Source organism: Hylobates moloch, unplaced genomic scaffold (genome assembly GCF_009828535.3).
Source record: "Hylobates moloch isolate HMO894 unplaced genomic scaffold, HMol_V3 SCAFFOLD_15, whole genome shotgun sequence".
Lineage (NCBI taxonomy): Eukaryota > Metazoa > Chordata > Mammalia > Primates > Hylobatidae > Hylobates > Hylobates moloch.
In genome coordinates this window covers 60,607,236-60,624,970 of record NW_026652290.1, presented here as the reverse complement: position 1 = coordinate 60,624,970, position 17,735 = coordinate 60,607,236, and the positions used below count along the sequence as shown (strand labels likewise).

The 17,735-nt window shown below is 36.2% G+C and overlaps 1 protein-coding gene across 4 annotated transcripts in view; it reads right to left on the bottom strand.

The window, feature by feature from the left end:
- PELI1 (pellino E3 ubiquitin protein ligase 1) overlaps positions 1-17,735 on the bottom strand; it is a 61,993-nt gene that overhangs the window by 27,959 nt on the left and 16,299 nt on the right. Inside the window, exon 1 of one of the 4 annotated variants that reach the window (XM_058429131.1) lies at positions 4,152-4,880. The exons of the other annotated variants lie outside the window; for them this stretch is intronic. The gene's annotated coding sequence lies outside the window, so the exon portion shown is untranslated. Of the gene's footprint in view, positions 1-4,151; positions 4,881-17,735 lie in introns of those variants that run through there. 4 annotated transcript variants of the gene reach the window in all.

The following is a 17,735-nucleotide window of genomic DNA, read 5'->3' as shown; positions in this document are numbered from 1 at the left end:
TTGATAAAGCAGTAGCAGGGTTTGGGAGGATTGACTCCAATTTTGAAAGAAGTTCTACTGTGGGTAAAATGCTATGAAACAGCATTGCATGCTACAGAGAATCTTTTGTGAAAGGAAGAAATCAATGTGGGAAACTTCACTGTTGTCTTATTTTAAGAAACTGCCACGGGCATCCCAACCTTTGGCAACCACCACCCTGATCAGTTGGCAGCTAGCAAAGATTACAATTTGCTGAAAGCTCAGATGATTGTTAGCATATTTTTTAAGCAATCAATTATTTTTTATTAAGGTATGCTTTTTTTTTTTCTTCCTGAGACAGAATCTCCCTCTGTCACCCAGACTGGAGTGCAGTCAGCCTTCTCCCAACTTAAAGGTATGAGAGTTCCATGCTGTACTGGCCCTGCCAAGTCATAGTGCTTGCCAGGTCTCATGTCCTTTCTCTGATGTGAAAACTGTCAGGGACAATTGGTACTACACAAGTGTGACCACCCACTGGACTGAGTGATACCTAACCCAAGTGACCTAGCCACACACTGGCAAGAATTTGGCAGAACCATACTTCATGGTGTTTTCTTAAAAATAAAAACAAAAAACACTTGTGACATATAAGCGGCAATTTTACTATTGAATGCTCTTGGTGGTTTTATTAGAAAACACTTTATATAGGCAATTATATTATAGCTTCTGAGTTAATACTATATACCAACATCCTTGAGAGTATTTGAACTTATTTCAGTTCTGCCACCTACCCACATCAATCGTACTCTTTTTTTTTTTTTTGAGATGGAGTCTCGCTCTGTCGCCGAGGCTGGATTGCAGTGGTGTGATCTCGGCTCACTGCGAGCTCTGCCTCCTGGGTTCACACCATTCTCCTGCCTCAGCCTCCCAAGTGGCTGGGACTACAGGCACCCACCACCATGCCTGGCTAATTTTTTGTATTTTTAGTAGAGACAGGGTTTCACCGTGTTAGCCAGGATGGTCTCGATCTCCTGACCTCGTGATCTGCCCAACTCGGCCTCCCAAAGTGCTGGGATTACAGGCGTGAGCCACCGTGCCCAGCCAATCATACTCTTAAGAGTTTATGAAAGGGAAGAGGAATGAGGGCTGGGAGGAGGAAGAATAAAGAACAAGAAGCAGCCCTGGGTAATTCTGACACATTTCATTTAAAAAGCTTTAAGAAAAATATAAATCTTGAAAAGCCAGAAAGTCAGACATTTTATTGAATTATCACTAATTATTTCATTATTATTGTGTTTTCTTTAAACTAGAAGAGACACTCATGAAGGACTAAGCCATGACTGTACTTACGGCCAGCTGAGAACTTTGGCCCTTGATAGTCAGGAGGGCCCTTCACAAATTCTCAGATTTACAAACCAGCTCTGTAGCACATGATTTTCTCATCCCATAAAATGATGGCAATGCTTCCCACACCTCATAGGATTTGTTGTGAGGACTGAATGAAATTTAGTTTGGTTCACTCACTAAATACACTTTTTTTTTTTTTTTTTTTTAAATAAACCAACCTCATAGCACAGGACTCAACTTGTGCCTCAGCAAAATTTCAAATGACTACAAGTCAAAGACTTTCGGGTATCTTAAAATTATTTAAAAAAATCAAGCATTTATTAAATACCTACTATGTATTTAGTCAGGCATACAAAGTTGGTCTTAATAAATACTTGATTGATTTATGGTGATGCTGCTCCATCACTTAATATTTAATTATTTTCTCAGAGATTCGTATTTCTCAGTATCTTAAGAAATGTTTATAATCTGTTCTTCGTAGATAACTTTTTTTTTTTTTTTTTTGAGGCAGAGTCTCACTGTCGCCCAGGCTGGAGTGCAGTGGCGCGATCTCGGCTCACTGCAAGCTCAGCCTCCTGGGTTCACGCCATTCTCCTGCCTCAGCCTCCCAAGTATCTGGGACTACAGGCGCCCGCCATCTCGCCCGGCTAATTTTTTGCATTTTTAGTAGAGACGGGGTTTCACTGTATTAGCCAGGATGGTCTCGATCTCCTGACCTCGTGATCCGCCCGCCTCGGCCTCCCAAAGTGCTGGGATTACAGGCGTGAGCCACCGCGCCCGGCCCGTAGATACCTTTTGATACCATGAAGAAAGTTCTATTTTTTTTTTTTTTTTTTACCACTCTTAATATATAATAGACCTGGAAATACAATCAAAGACTTCAAAAAACATTGCACTTAGTTTCAAGGTAGAATGCTGTATAAATGTTTGATTCTCCATGGGGGGGAAACTACATCTAAATCAAACACCTAAATAGAGCATATATTCTCTGCTCTTTTAGAGAAGCTAACTTTAAGTCTTTTAGTTTCGAAATTCCATTATAAGCTCCATTCAAAAGGGATGAAAACAGAAAAATGTAGTTGAAAATTCAAATTACAAATAAGTCTCCAATATTGTAGTAAAGTCGACTACTAATAGAAATCATTATTAAAAGATGACAATTACTACTCTAATGAAAAAAAGTTTCATCTTATGAGAGTTCTAATTTTCTCTTTGGCTCACGAAAAGTTTTCAAAAGTAGCATCTAATCTTTCTTTAACCAAATCATAATGTTTACCCAATAATTTTTTTTTTTGAGATGGAGTGCTGCTCTGTCACCCAGGCTGGAGTGGAGTGGAGCGATCTCAGCTCACGGCAACCTCTGCCTCCCGGGTTCAAGCGATTCTCCTGCCTCAGCTCCTGAGTAGCTGGGACTACAGGCGCCCACCACCACGCCCGGCTAATTTTTTGTATTTTTAGTAGAGACGGGGTTTCACCATGTTAGCCAGAATGGTCTCTATCTCCTGACCTCGTGATCTGCCCAACTCGGCCTCCCAAAGTGCTAGGATTACAGGTGTGAGCCACCATGCCCGGCCCTTTTGTTTGTTTAAACAGAGTGAATATTTTAAATCACTCAGTATGATATTCCTATTTAACCCTTTTCATTAAGAAAACAATAAATACACACAGCTGGGATATTTCTATGAATTCCCTCTTTATCCACTCTTGATTATTGTTATGTTAGCACATTAAAAATACCCCAATTAGGTAAATTATGATGATCAACTTTCTCCCCAAAATTACAACTTTTCTTGTCACTAACTTAACATCCATTTTATACCTACACAAGAGAATGATTACTACCTTCTCACAAACAGATTAGAAAACTGGATCCAAAACAATCATACATTACTGAGCAGCATGTCTGTATTCTAGAAATCAGATTAAGCTTTTCATGAATTTCCAATAGAAAGAAAAAAAGTTCAATTATACTTTTTCTTCTGGTGAAAATAAAATGTTTCAAAAAAGAACACTGCTGGGAAACTAACAAGTAAGTATTCATTTTTTAGCAGAAAGAGGCCCGTAATCAATAATCAGACCTAAAATTATTAAATCTCTTCCAACCATATCAGAGGAAGAACAAACAGAATGGAATATTCAGGTAGAAACATTACTTAAAATCTCTATAAAGCGTGACTGTCAATATTTTTAACAAATTCTTCATAATTTTTCCCACCTTATGATAATATTTAAATATTAAATTGTAGTTGTCTCAAAGGTCCAGATCTCTTTCTTGAGAAGATCTTGGGAAAAGATTTATGGCTGAAAAACTATGCTTCTGAATAAGCTGTCTATAGCTAACTAAAGTACAATGACAGCATCACCATTCTGGCTACGAAACAACAACATAATTCTCAAATTTGTAACGGAAAAGTAAGCAATGAACAACATTAAGTTCTAAAACATGTTTTTTGTTTTTTTAAAGCCCTAAGTACTGTAGCTTGGATTGCAAAAATATTAAAAATGAACAGCTTTCAGTTCTCTGTTGACCAATAATCAACAGGTAATAGACACCTGTAGTGATATTTCTTAGGCTTTAAGGCTGATGAGAGATGAGATTCATAATATAAATATTCTCTAAGAACACAAAAGCCTTGGAGCTTGAGATTTATTTAACTCCTTCCCTAAGATGGAAGGAAATTTAATCCATACAACATACTTCCTAAAACCGAATATGAAAAAATAAATGTGAAAAGTTAAATAGAAAAGATCTGATGAATTATGCTTCAAATTATTCCTTTTGCAAGCTTACTTTAACCTGAAGCATTGACAATGTGACACTTAAAATGAAGCCACAGAACACCTACCTCTCTATTTCATCGTTACCACCACAAGCTATACAGAAAACCTTCTCATGGAAAAATAAAATCCAGATCCTATTAAAGCATCTGCCAGTTACAGTTGGAACCACACACTGAATAGCTGGCTGTCCACGGTTCTTTCACTTAAGCACCTCATAATATGTGTGGGTGGGCCTATGTTATGCAAAATAGGTAAACACTACATAATTCTAGATTCCATTGACTGAAGTGAGAATTCACTTCTCCCTCATCTCCTCCCTAAGGAAGTCTGTGGCCCAAAAGGGAAGAAATGGAAGTAAGAGGAAGCACAGAGCAATTTTTAACACAGGCTTAATATCAAGTTATAGAGTAAGGTACTTCCAGAAAAAGTATGATATTCCATTTCTTAAAAAGCAGCCTGAATTAACTACAAAAATATTCTATAAATGTCAGAAGTATAACTATGATACTGAAGCACCTTTTCATATTAGTAAACCTATTTTTACAGATTTAATATAGTACTCAATCTGTTAAGCAACACTCCATTTTAAAAAAACAAAAATCAATACAATTCATACGTAAAGAAAGAAGCCCCTTTAGCACTATTAAGTGAAACAGATTTTTGTGGTCTGGTTATAAAATAGTATATTATCCCAGGCATAAAAATAGGTGAACATTCAATCACATTTTCAATTGATCACACTTGTTTATTTCCAGCTTTATTCTTTACAACTTTAAAATAAATTAGATACATTTGATGCTCATGAATACGGAGAAACTACAGCAGTACCCAGAGGTAAGCTGGGATTGGACAAGCTTAATCAAATAGCTATGGAAAGCACCTACATACTGACATGTGCAGTTCAGATTATCCCACTTGTAAATTCCATTCTAGAAAGCACTGCCTGCTAATCCAAATTTCCCCATATGCTGTCTCAGGAAAAGAACTGTGTTTTCTTATAGTGAATGGTTACACATAAAGCTAGTCTAATCCTCCAAATAGCCAAAGGCGAACCTGATTAATTACATTTAAGATTATTTAAAAGAATACTAAAATTAAGTCACAAGTAAATGCTGTTCATACTTGTTCAATAATTTGCCCATGCAAATCATCGATGATCTCCACCCATTAAAGGTCAACTTGAGTCAAGATGCTTGATATTCTTTTATTAAAGTTCTTTAGTAACCCTCAAGTGTTCAACCCTTTTGTAAAAAGTTACTAGTTATTACAGCAGAGCCCTAAAATTAGTATTGATACCCATAGTTCACAGCCACCTAAGTAAATAGCTATCCAGACAATTTGAGCCTTAATTCAATTACACTACACTGAATAATACATTGCTAATAAAACCTGACTGGAGAGTCAGTAAGTGTCCTTGGTGATCTTAATTGGAATCATTCAAAGTCCCATCTATAAATACCTTGTATCTTTTTTTAAAAAAGTAGTGTAAAAATACTTTTGGTGGTGCTAAGTTTATCTGCAAAGACTTCTTACAGTGTGTCCACAGGACAATAGTTCTGGTTCACAGTAGGATTATCATTTTTAAGAGAACATCACTATAATAGTACCTAGTAACTTAATGCCTTGGCACAAAATGAACCACCCTCTATCATACAGCTACAAGTTTACTTCTGTTGCTTCCCAGCATTCTGTAACTGTCACATCCCCTGAAGCAGTTCTGTAAATCTGTTTAATGTTTCTTTTGCTCCTTGTGCTGGCAGCAGGCCCACTTAGGTTACAGCGAAATACATCTGCGCAGGTAGGCTGCTTATATCCAATGTTGATACCTGTTCAGTCCAGGAGACATACCTGCAAAAATTATCGGGGCATATTCTAGGGTTTGCTATTTGATGATCCTGCCTTGTCATGTGATTCCGGGCCGATGAGATTGCTCAAGAAGCCGGACATGACAAATTTCATACTCATACTAAATAGAATGTAGTTGTAGCTGACTCTCAGTGCCTTATACTTGATTCCATAACAAAACCTGAGGTCCTGCCATTCTTTGGACCAACATACCAATTCTCTTAACTTTGGAAGTATATTTCCTGCTTAACCCTAGGGAAACCAAGATATCAATAGTTCTTAGATCATCATTACCATCTTAATGATTAAAAACAGAGCACTGAGAGTATAAAATTCCTTATGTCTTTGAAGATCTGTGTTTATATCAAATAATCTCTTGAGGAAATATTTTTTTTCTTAAAAAGTTCTAAGAAGACATTAAAGATAAAATCTCCATATTTTCTAAGTATTATAATGAGCTGGCCAGGTGCCATGGCCCACGCCTGTAATCCCAGCACTTTGGAAGGCCAAGGCAGGTGGATCACCTGAGGTCAGGAGTTCGAGACCAGCCTGGCCAACATGGAGAAACCCCGTCTCTACTAAAAACATAAAATTAGCCAGGCGTGGTGGCACATGCCTGTAATCCCAGCTACTTGGGAGGCTGAGGCAGGAGAATAGCTTGAACCCAGGAGGCGGAGGTTGCAGTGAGCCGAGATTGCGCCATGGCATTCCAGCCTGGACAACAAGAGCAAAACTCCGTCTTAAAAAAAAAAAAAAAGAGTATTATAATGACCTATTTTTATAATGGGACAAATAATCGTATTCATAAAGAAAAAAGGGTTAGAATTAAATTTCTAACCTTTTCTTTTCAAAACTACATTTTTAAAAAAAACTTTCTTTTTGCTTCTCATATATGCTTTATTTACAATGATGTTTAATTAATAACATCATGGAGGCCAGTCAAATACAAAAACAAAACATAACCAAAACCTGAAGTAGTGTTCTTGGTGGGGATCAAAGTTACCAAACTTTGGCAAATGAACCTGAATCTCAATGACCTTTCCCCTACTCTTCCACATCCTGCTTGGCTTACAAAAGTCTTAAACTTCCTTATTTTCCTCTACGATGTCTGAACCTCTAGCAATTACCTCAGTTAAGTTTAGGGAAAATGATAAACTTTCAGTACTCTGAAACTTAAAAAAAAAATAACTCCAGAAAAAAAAACGAACAAAAAAAAGTGTACTTACCTCACAATTTCTAGTCCTTTTCAGATGTTTCTTTTCTTACAGACCTATTTTTCTTATTAGGTTTTTGTTTCACCCTTGGACACACTGACCTCTGAGAACGTCCTTCTTCTTTAATGATCTCTGAATACTTCCAAGAAGGCAATCAAGGACTCATTCCTCACAGTCCCTTTACCTCTAACCACACCCTCAGCAGGTGCATAAATTATTTCTTCCTTTAGTTCCACTCCACTCTGGTGACTCTTAGGTCACGTTCCTCCATCCCACAGTGCAAATTCACGCAGATGGCATTTGCTATTCTACAGTACATTTGTATTGAATATCGACACATGCCCAGTTTTTTACTTGTCAAATCCATCTAACTCCAATCCTTTTGAGAAAATGTACATTAGGCCTAAGATTTTTTCAACAAGGTTTAAGAAGAAAAATAATCACTGTTACTGTATTATATAATTACATTTTAAAGCTGGAAAGAACCTTAAAGAATATATTGTGCAATTTGTTCAATTTTCCTTCCAACTTCATTTTATAATAGATGAGAAAAATCTATATTCAGAGAGGGTAAGTTATTTGATGACAGTCATAGGGCTAAGTAGTGCAGATAGCTAACTGATCTTGGGACTCCTATGTTGGAGTCTGTTTCATTAATTTTGGAGGCAATACACAAGCACTAAAGAACAGAGCAGTCAGCCAATAAGTAACTCCTACCTTGTACTGTGTATTATTACAGGAGATGGCCAAGTGTTCAACTTTAGCTCCACTCTTTTCTATATGTTGTTATAATTTTATACCACAAAGAAAAAGCTGAAAATTAGACAAAAATTTAATGAAAGGCATACCATGGAGATTTGTTTCTTTTTGCTCACCAGATAGAGCACTGCCTCCCTAAATTGGCTGTTCATACTCCCACTTTGTGGGCTGTGTTTACCCGGCAGTCTCTTTAAACAAACAAAAGAAAGCTAGGTATCAAAAGTACTGCCATAGGTAACCCACATAATGGGAAAAATTATTTGCAAATCATATATCTGATAAAGGACTTATATCTAGAATACCTAAAGAGGTCTCATAACTCAATAAAATATAAATGAAATTAAAATTTGGTAAAAGATCAATTTATTTCTCCAAAGAAGATATACAAATAGCCAATATGTACATAAAAAGATGCTCATTAGCCATTAGAGAAATACAAATCAAACCCACAATGACCACTTCAAACCCATGGCTATTATCAAAAAGTCAGATAATGACAAATATTGGTAAGGATGTTGAAAAGCTGGAGTTCTCAATCATGGCTAGTGGGAAAGTAAAATGGTGTTGTTACTTTGGAAAACAGTCTGGCAGTTCCTCCAGATTAAACATTAAGTTCTCATGTGACTCAGGAATTCAATTCCTAGGTATATACCCAGGAGAAATGAAGACCTATGCCCACACACAGACTGTGCATTAATGTTCACAGCAGCAATATTCATAATAGCCCCAAAGTAGAAACAACCCAAATGTCCATCAATGGTCAGATAAACAAAATGTGGTATATCCATACAATGGAGTATTATTTTGCAATAAAAAGGAATGAATTATTGATATATACTACAACATGGATGAACCTGGAAAACATTCTGCTAAGTGAAAGAAGTCAGTCACAAAGGATCACATATTGTATGATTCCATTTATATGAAATGTCCAGAAAAGGCAAATCCAGAGACAGAAAGAAAGTAGATTAGTGGTTGCCTGGGAGGGGAAAGAAAGAGGAGAGAATAGGAAATTGGGGAATGATAGCTAAAGGCTATGATATGAGATTTGTTTCTTGGGTGAAAATGTTCTAAAATTGATTGTGCTGCACAGCTCTGAGACTATACTAAAAACCACTGAAGTGTACCCTTTAAGTGTTTACATAAATGGTATAAAAATTATACCTCAATAAAGCAAAGCAAGCAAGCAAATAAAGCTCTAGCACATTAAAAACAAAAGCCTGCTATAGACTCAAGGTTCACTGGAAGCTGGCACATACCTCTGGAATTCAAATATATTACTGATCTTATGCAACTTTGTAACCTACATAAATTTTAAAAATTCTAGATACTGTTAACTCCTACTTCTTGGCCAGAGAAACTGAGGGAAACTAATCATTTGAACATTCTACAAGATAAATTTTCACAAGCAAAACTGAAAGCTTTCCCAAATGAAATGCTTTTTGTACCAGAAATTATGAAATTGACACTTAGGTTTGGAATTTTAAATCTCATAATCTGTTTCAGACTAGCTTTAATCATAAACATGTGCTTTTTCGTTTATGTTTTTTGTTTTTTTTTTTTTTTTTTTTGGAGTCTCGCTCTGTCGCCCAGGCTGGAGTGCAGTGGCGCAATCTCGGCTCACTGCAAGCTCCGCCTCCCGGGTTCACGCCATTCTCCTGCCTCAGCCTCTCCGAGTAGCTGGGACTACAGGCGCCCGCCACCACGCCCGGCTAATTTTTTTTTTTGTATTTTTAGTAGAGACAGGGTTTCACAGTGGTCTCGATCTCCTGACCTCATGATCCGCCCGCCTCGGCCTCCCAAAGTGCTGGGATTACAAGCGTGAGCCACCGCGCCCGGCCCTTTCGTTTATGTTTTTGCTGATAATCTTGCATCATGTTCAATGAGTGTTCTCTCTAACATCAACCACCAACTCTCCAATTCTGACACCAACTGGGCATCCAACAAATCAATTCAATTCTGACAGTATTATCTACCTGGAGTTAGTGTCAGATCTCACAAGTTAAAGGGCTCATGCCACAAGACTCCCCTAAGTTGAGATGCCAATCAAAGTACCAAACCACCTGACTTCTGACCAACTAGCTATAAATTGGGGGTTCCCACAACCTCCTCCTCAGGTTCCATAATTTACTAGTACAGCTCACAGAAGAACAAGAAAACACTTCTTTTATGTTTACTGGTTTATTAAAAAGAATGCAACCCAGGAACAGCCAAATGGAAGAGATGCACAAGGCAAGGTATGTGGAGGAGGCGGGGGCGCGGGTAGGGTAGGGCAGGGCAGGGCAGTGGAGCTTCCATGCCCTGTCCAGGAATGCCACCCTCCCAGCAACTTGATGTGTTCACCAATCCAAAAACAATCTCCAGGCCTCTGTCCCTTTCCCAGAGGTCACTGAGTGAGACAAAAGTCCCAACCCTCTTAATTTCTTGGTCCTTCTGGTGACCAGCCCCATCCTGAGGCCATCTCAGGGCCCCACTCTAAGTTACCTTTCTATTATGATCAGAAAGGGGGTTGTTATAAATAATAAAAGACATCCTATCACTCAAAAAAATTCTAAGCGTTATAGGAACTCTGTGCCAGGAAGACAGCATGGTAGAAAGACCAAATCGATTTTTGTATTATACCAGAGCAACAGCATCAAAGCAAGCTGAATATTCAAATACATAGTTCAATATAATCCCATGACCAATAAGTTTCACTTGATTCCTCTGAGGACAAAGACATTACTAAACCAACAGATTTGGTATTTAATCCAATGCCTGTTATTTAATATAAATACCTAATGTTTTAATTAATTACCTAGCCTGTCCCTCTGGCTAGCTAATAGTCCTATTTGGTTAAATAGCTAGAAGTCAAAATCTTCTAATAACTAATATATCTAGGTTACCAGATGATGATATCCCTTCACCATAGAAGTACCTAGATTAGTACAGGTTGAACAACCCTAATCTGAAACTGCAAAATGCTCCAAAATCTGAAATTTTTGAGCAACACATGACATCATAAGTGGAAAATTCCACATGTAAGTACTTAACACAAACTTCATGCACAAAATAAAAATATTGTATAAAACTGTCTTCAAGCTATTTGTATAAGACGTATATGAAACACAAATGAATTTTATGGGTCCCATCCCCAAGATACCTCATAATATATATGCAAATATTCCAAAATCCAAAACACTTCTGGTCCCAAGGATCTGGTTAAGGAATATTCAACCTGTACTCTCCATAAAATGCTAATTAATGATTTCTTCTATTAATAACCATTGTGAGCTTGCTTTGCAGTTTAATTTGCTTTGATGTTGGAGCAGTTCTTAACCAAGGGCTGTGGTCTCCCTATTTTTTTTTGAGACGGAGTCTCACTCTGTTGCCAGGCTGGAGTGCAGTCGCGCGATCTCGGATCACTGCAACCTCTGCCTCCTGGGTTCAACTGATTCTCCTGCCTCAGTCTCCCACGTAGCTGGGACTACAGGCATGAGCCACCATGCCCAGCTAATTTTTGTATTTTTAGTAGAGATGGGATTTCATCATGTTGGCCAGGATGGTCACGATCTCTTGACCTCGTGATCCGCCTGCCTTGGCCTCCCAAAGTGCTGGGATTACAGGCATGACCCACTGTGCCCAGCGGGTCTCCCTACTTTTAATTTAGTGCATCTAGAGTCACCAACAATACAATTACTAACCCAACAAATATTACTGAGCATTCACTATAAGGTCAGAAGTTATGGGAGTATTCAAACTAATGCAAAAGGTATGGCTCCCTATACCAAACATTTGTTTACTTATGTTTACTAAAAAAGGATGTAAATTAAATCAGTACAGAACAGATATCATATTAACGCAAAAGACCATAAATACTGTAAGACTTCAAAGAAAAGTGTTACTACTTAGGAGGAAGAGGAACAAGAGGAAGCTTCATAGAAGGAGAGGTATTCGATTTGGACCTTGAGAGACAGACCAGACTTTGATAAGTGAAAAAAACAAAAAAACCAGTTTAGGCGGAAGAAACAATCGCCATGAAGATAAAAAAAGACAAGGGGTAAAAAGTATATTGTGTTCTCAGGAAAGGGTAAGTCAGTAGGTTCCCTGGAGTTTGGTTAGGAGATAAATAAAAAGTAAGTTTGTGGAAATCGTGAACCATGGCTTTGTAAGCTCAGTGACTGTCAGGAAGTGCTGAATCAATGTTTAATAGCTGAGTGAGATGCATCTGGAAAGGTAAAGAAGTGCCTGTAATAGTGGGCCTTAAGAATCAGGATAGAGACTGAACTTTATCCTAGAGTTAATGAAAACCCTTTAAACCTAGGTTTCAGAAAGGGGAAGAAAACACCCATGTATATAGTAGGTACTAGGAACTTTCATATGTTAATCTTTACAATTGTCCTATGACAAATGAGGAAATTAGACTAAATAATTTGTTCAAGGTCGTTTAGAAACTAAGTGGCTAGAGCTGGGATCTAAATTTAAGCATGTGTTCCTTCTACCATTCCATATTGCATGAATAAATAAATAAACCAACCAGTGCCAGATGTCTGGAAACAATGTTTAGGACAAAAATAATGTACTATATCAAATTTAAAGTTTTAGTCTGTTTATTATTACATTATGGTAACTTACTTTTTTTGACAAATTTGAGCGGAGTATTCAAATAGTCTGACCCAAAACACAGGCTGTATAGCACACATAAAATTCACTTTTGCAACTCTTGGGAAGTCATCTCAAATAGAGTTACCTTTCAGAACAGATTAACTGATAGATGAGAGGTCAATCTACAGGTGGAGAAAGATGTGCCATATATATTAAGACAAGACAGATGAGGAAAGCTATAAATTGAAAGCCACAAAAGACACACACAGCCTGGTTGTCTTTCTAGTTACTGATTCTCATTTGTCTTGGTAATTTTTTATTGTTTATTTGTGAAAATCTATGTTGATGAATACAGGAGGCTCGTGCAGGCTCCCTCAGTATTTGCATATATTACGACTTAATTTCTCCCAGGAGAAAGGCTCTTTCCCTAAGGAAGGCAGGATCCTTGGAATCACCAAAGATGAGTTTGCACCCTTCCTTTTTCTCTGGGTAAATGGATCAAGAACAGACCAGTAATGTGGCTCTTTCCTCAAGTAAAATGGATTGCATGAAAATGTCTGGAATGCAATTATGTTAAAGAAGAAACTGTATATAAAGCTGGAGGATGCTTATTAAACTATGTAAAACTAGCCTGGACAAAATTAATCAGAAGGAATCTCTGCAGATGTTAGATATGTTCTTCCTATTTTTAGATATTGAGAACAAGGACAAATTAGATCAAGTATGAGTTTACTTAGAGATGAGGGGAGTAGAAGAAGGTGGACTGGAACAAACCCCCAAAAACTGTTCAATTATGATTTTTAATATCTGTGTACCAAAATATAAAACCTTACTTGAAAAAATTCAGTTTGGTGTAAACAAAAGGTATGACAATTATTAACTCCTCTTTACATCTTCATAGTAAAGAAAAATCTCTTTATACTCTTAGAAAGATGGATAGACTACCAAGACCAGAAAAAAGATTCCCTTAAAGCATATTAATTTGCAAAAGTCCAGGTTGTTACATAACACTTGTTTATTAAACAACAACAAAATGAAGGAGAATGAAAGCACAAGATCTGTTAAATTCCAAGCCACTAAGAGTTTATTGGAGGCTCACACCTGTAATCCCAGCACTTTGGGAGGCCTAGGCAGGAGGATTGCTTGAGCACAGGAGTTTGAGGCCAGCCTGGGCAACAGAGTGAGTCCTTGTCTCTACAAAAAATTTAAAGTTTCAGACAGGCATGATTCTGTATGAAATTTGTTGGGATACCATGCTTTAGTAGATCATAACATCACAGTTATGTTTTTCAAACAATGTTGAGTGAGGTTTTCTTGTTTTTTATTTTAAGTTTATTTTATTTTAGGTTTTTAACATTGATGAATATGGCTTGAATTTGAAGTGGATGTCTTCTGGGAACTTTTGTTATGTTAAAAATATATTCATTTAATGCTGTTTTAACTTTTTCCCCAACCCTCTATTACCGACAAGACCTTGGACTATGACAACTGCAATTTTGCTAACTATAATTCTTTTCTTTGCTGTCAATTTCTTGAAATTGGAACTAACTTAGAAAATCTAGGTGGTTGTCTCAGCTGACCCTGAAAGTTGAAATTTAGCTCCCCTTTAACCACACTGTTAGGACTGACCACTAGACAGGACTATCTTTTTTCCTTTTTTCAAATCAGCTCTCCACCTTAGTTTATCTGTTCTTTTTCCAATCAACCATCTCAGATAAAAACAGGCTCCTCCCGTTCATATAATTTAGTCTAAGTCCTTCTTTCTGAAAAGAAGGAATTCTGCTAAATCAAGTTCCCTTTCAGGCAATTTCAGCTCTGGCCAACATTTAGTAGATTAAAAAAAAATATCAACCAGTTTTCTTCACACCCAAAACTGAGAACCTATTTGTATCAAAACTGAGATTCAAAGGTGTGTATAGGGGTAAGGAGCAGTGGTATAGTTTTAAAGCCTAGAAAAATAATTCTGCTTTGCACCTTGATTACTTCTAAAATTCAGGTTAGTTCAGTAAACATTTATGGAGTGCCTACTATGGTTCAGATTCTGTGCTAGGAGACTAATACGAAATGTTCCTATCTTAAAAGGAGCTAATGGAATTAGAAATAACACTTTTACCCTCTAGAATTTTTCAAGATTTTCTATTTTTAATCATGTAATAATAATAATAATAGTATTAAAAGTAAATAAAGTTACACATATTTTTCTCCTTTTGAACTAAGTGATTAGAATTGCAAATGTACTTCTTAAATATACTATATACATCTTAATTGCCACAAACATTTCTTTCTCCTCACATCCCACCCCCAAAGCAGATTCTTTTCTTATAGTACCCCAAAAATCCCTCAAATTTTACATTTCTAACTAGAGTTACAGACTGAGTCAGACTAATGTGACATCCATAAGGTTTTAAAAAAATTCTTATTTTGCTTCTACTATTATCTTTGTCCTAATTATGCCATCTGCCTTTATTGGCATTTACTGTGGAGTATATGATAAGTTTAAATTTCCACACACAATTTCATGCAGCTTTAAATTCTCAGCAAGGATCTCCTCTATTAATATTTTCACATAGTAACATCTGTCAAACTCTTGGGTTTTATGTAAGTTAACATGATTATTTTTTCACAATAGAAATTCAAACGAGATCCTAATTAACACACTGCTCCTTCTTTGAAGACCTTGACATAGACATAAAATTGCTGATATTTGGATCTATAAGTTTGGTGGGTTTTTTGTTGTTCTGTTTTACCTTTCACCATGGAAAATTTGGTCTATCACCATCACAATGTTTACTGAGCCAACTATCTACAAGGACAAATAGCAAAGCTTCTTATTCATTCCAGCTAAATCAATTAGGCTATTCATACACTTACTGACCATTTGCCAAAACGCCACCCTTTTTTGGTATCAGTAAAAAGCAATCTTATAATAAAGGTTTGTTTTGAAAAAAAGCCAGGGTTCTCAAATTCACTGTATTACTTTGCAACTCTTGCTTCCCTTGCCTTCAACATTGTGTGGGTGGAGGAAAGAAACCAACATATTCAGAACAAAATGTGAAGTCAAGAGAAATTTTTAGACAGCAATAAGTTGTGAAAATCACTTAAACTTACTGTCAGAACAATCTTTTGTATAGAAACATAAAGGGAGGCATTTTAATATACCCCTGGGATTCAATGAAAAATACGAGGCTCAGAATAGCATAAACCCAGATACTATATTTGTTAAAACTAATTGGGCTCTTTTATATGTAACTCAGTAAACTGCAATTACAACCATATTCAAACAAGTTTTGTCTAATTCCTCTTCTTAATACCTTTTCAAAAAGAGGACTTTATTTAAGGACAGATTCTTAATAATTCATGAGATATATTATTTCTTTTTTTGTGATTATGAAATGTTCTTCAGTACATATTTAGGCTATTTATAAGTTTTCTAAGACCATTCATTTAAAGTCACACTGTATCTTCAAAAGCCCACTTTAAACAAACCATCCTATTATTTATAAAACACACTAAGACTTATGTAAACACCAAACAAATAAATACACTGCTGATTCTAGAATATGTATAATAGAATATAGTCTATGATTGCTTGTATTGATGATCCACATAAAGTCACAGGAATTTCTTAAATGATAGAAGATTAAAGTAGCACTTTTTAAGGCAATGCATGTACTATTAAGTTTTCATGCAAATCACTGATTACCTCTCCAGAGACACAACGTAATTTTTGTTAGAAATGATTCTCAACTCTAGTATATACTATGAAAAATTATTGTGGTGGCTGCAGTAGAAAGCTTCTCATTTGATGTGTCCCAATAAGCTACGTGACTTTTGATTTTGAAATTTTGAATCATGTGTCTTTTGAATCCACCATAATTCCAGATTCTTCCCAACTTTTCCCCCCAATTTAAAGTGACATGGTTGTTACTCTCTATATCACATATATCAAAAAAAGAATTTCTTTTGAGACAGGTTCTGGCTGTATTGCCCGGGCTAGTCTGAAACTCCTGGGTTACTCCCATTTTAGCCACTCGAGTAGCTGGGACTACAGGCATATGCCACTATGCTACGTTCATATATCAGACATTTTTGAAAAAAATGGAACTGCATATGTAATACTCAGCAAACAAGTGTTGTTAACGTTATCACTACTCACTTGTAAAAAGTTCTAATAATATTTCAAGGCCCATTTGATGTTCTTTTCCCAGTCTGAAAGTTTTTCCTTATGCCCTAAACTGGGCATAATCTTTTTTGAGCTCCCATAGTTTATCTGCAATTCTTTTATGGGCCTTATCCAGTTTTATATTATAGTTACATATGACCCTGTGCTATCTTCTATTGAAGCCGAACATTCCTCCAAGGGAGAAACTGTCTTGCTCATTTTGCAGCACTTAATATTGAAGAAATAAGGGAAAGACATTAAAAAGTTTGCTAAATTAGATCTTATGAAGTCTTCATTTTAATTTGGTGCATAAAAAAGGCATAAATATTTCTATAAAATTTATTCAAGAAATTTAGAAGAAAAAAATAAAGTTTCCTAGAGACTACAGAATGTTAAAGCCTTTTGGGAATAGATGTGCTCATTCATATACACAGTAATATAACAGAGGAAATAGAAGCAGCTATCTAAATGATATTAGAGGCCATAACGTATTATTTTTTATTTCATTTCATACTTTGGGTGTTAAAAAGGAAGAGTAAAACACAATGGGTAACTTATTTTCCTTTTTGATAAGAACTGGGTTTTCATTTTCAGACTAAAATCAGTTCTAGAAATCAACACGTAAAGACTCTGTTACTGCCCTTCATAACCCTTTACTCCTCTCTCTCCCTGAGGCCCTGAGTATCTAGGAGAGAACCTTCATTTTCATGGTTCTTTATGAATTTCTTGGTCCAAAAGCACAGTCTGCTTAAGACATTACAAAACTAGCTATCAACAAATTTCATTACTAAAGCTAATAGGAAAATTAATAATAAGATATTAAATTTGTTAAAGTAGTGCCAAATTTTCAATTTTGATATATTCTTAAAGCTCTCAGGGGTCAAAAAGTTCTAGCAATTTATATATATATATGTATATGTATATATTGCTTTAAAACAGCAATGTAGAAAGAAATTCATACAAATCCCAAGTTAGCACTAAATACTAAATAAGAAAAAAAAAAAAAGAAAAACATGAACAAGTCTTTCCTAGTTGAGTGCTAACCCTTAAAATAGAAAAGGCACTATCAAGCATTATAGGCATCT